Source organism: Marmota flaviventris, chromosome 5, assembly GCF_047511675.1.
Source record: "Marmota flaviventris isolate mMarFla1 chromosome 5, mMarFla1.hap1, whole genome shotgun sequence".
In the NCBI taxonomy this organism is placed as follows: domain Eukaryota; kingdom Metazoa; phylum Chordata; class Mammalia; order Rodentia; family Sciuridae; genus Marmota; species Marmota flaviventris.
The window spans coordinates 48,437,136-48,439,274 of NC_092502.1; the positions used below are offsets into that span (position 1 = coordinate 48,437,136).

General features: G+C 39.6%; 1 non-coding gene across 1 annotated transcript; it reads right to left on the minus strand.

The window, feature by feature from the left end:
- Positions 1-1,277: 1,277 nt before the first annotated feature.
- Positions 1,278-1,384, minus strand: LOC114097282 (U6 spliceosomal RNA). The gene has a single exon (XR_003583571.1). It is a non-coding gene; the product is annotated as a U6 spliceosomal RNA (small nuclear RNA).
- Between the last annotated feature and the right edge of the window lie 755 nt (positions 1,385-2,139).

Sequence of the window (2,139 nt, forward strand, 5' to 3'; positions counted from 1 at the left end):
TTTCTCTCTCCCAGAGCCAGACTTTCCTTCCAAGTCAGACCACCTGAAGGTCTTTCCCTTGTTTAGAGGAGGATAATCAGCTACATCCTCTCACATCAGTGGGTGGACTGCTTCAAACAGGAAAGGGCTTTGAAATGGCTTACAAGGCAGTCCAATTTAATTGTTAGAAAAGCTTGCCCAGAGGCCAAACACTTTGGTCTATTCCAAATCTGAAGTATTTCTCTTGAGTAAGCACAAGCTCGAGGTGAAAATCCTAGCTGATAATTCCCTTTTTTGTTTGTTTTGTTTGATTTTCGCTTTGTTTTTTGATTTACAATACCAATGTGTAAACCAAGTAAAAATTAGAAATCATTCTTTCAATTTAAGATTTGTTAGTGTGACTCTGGCAAGCTCTAGTACTGAGCAGGAATCTTGAGCCAAGATAATAAAATTAACCTCTAACTTTCTTGTTTTCCCCAGGCCACATCCTCCACAGTTACCTGAGGTTCTGTTTCTATTTAGGCTGCCTGAAATTATTCCACGCTCCCATCCAGAATTTCTGAACTTCCTTGAACAAATCATCAGAAAACATAATATGAGTCAGATCCTCCTCCTCAGATTCAAGAAGTCTCGTGCTGGGATTGTGGATAGAATCAGATGCTTTTCTTCTCTCCTTGGGGGAATCCTGCAGCAGATCAGCCACAGCAACTTCTAGTGTCTCTGGTCTCATTGTCCCAATAAGGGAGAGAATAGCCCCACTACTGGCACTAACTGGGGAACCACTCACAAGTTTTATGAATAATAGCATTGTGAAAGGATTGTTGCTAATAAATAGCATTGGCCATATTGTAGAGATTGGGCCAGAAGGAGACAGAAAGAAGAAAATCAGTTCCTGGGGTGATTCTCAGTTCAGATATGGCCATCGTGGTACACAAGTAGATTTTTTAAAAATTTTTTTAAATAAATTAAAGCAGAATGTATTATAATTCTTATTACACATATCAGCACAATTTTTCATATCTCTAGTTGTATATAAAGTATGTTGACCCCAATTCGTGTCTTCATACATGTACTTTGGATAATGATGTCTATCACATTCCACCATCCTTGCTAGTCCCCTACCCCCTCCTTTTACCTCCCACCCCTCTGTGCTATCTAGATTTCATCTATTCCTCCCATGCACCCCCTCCTTACCCCACTATGAATCAGCCTCCTTATATGAGAGAAAACATTTGGCATTTGTTTCTTTTGGGGGTGGGGTTCGCTAACTTCACTTAGCATTATCTTCTCCAACGCCAAAAAATATGAAACGCTTTCCAAATTTGCGTGTCAATTTTGTGCAGGGGCCATGCTAATCTTCTCTGTATCATTCCAATTTTAGTATATGTGCTGCTGAAGCAAGCACCACAAGTAGATTTGAGAAAATTTTAGTCAGAAAAATCACTAGATATAATTGGTGATTGGATGTAAAATGGGAGAAGGTCAGGGAGTTGGAGATCTCAAGAATGATACCCAGCTTTCTTATTGGAGCAACAAGGTAGAAAATAATAGCTGACATTCATTGATCCTTTCTATTTGTCTAGCTCAGGTCTCAGCCTTCTACATACAGTCTCAGTAATACAACAAAATTTTGAGGTAAGTAAAACTGCTATTATTCACATTAACTAAGTTCAGAAACAGAAAGATAAATAATGATTTGCTCCAAATCACACAGGAAGTAACCAAGCATTGGAGCCAGGATCTTGATCCAGCCACATGGCTTTAGAGCTCAGGCTCCTAACCCCTGATTCTCACTGAGGAGAATGTTTTTAAGAGTAGGATGTTTCATTGAGCCCTGAATAAGCTGTTGAGATTTGAGTGCTTTGGAGACATCCCAGCAGAGATGGTAACATGAAAGTCTTTGATATAAATAGGACCCACACTCAAGAAGACTAGTTGGAAGTAGAGATTTCAGTTATTGGCACACAGACAGTAACTGAAACCCAGAGATAGATGAGATGAATTGCCCAAAGGGAGCATAGTGGCAGAAAGCAAAGCCCCAGGACTGAGCCCTAAGGAATATCCATATTTAAGGACTACGTAGAAGATGAGGAGTTGATAATATAAGAAGTAGGAAGAGAATCAGAAGAGAGTAGTATCATGAAAAGCAAGAAGAAAGTG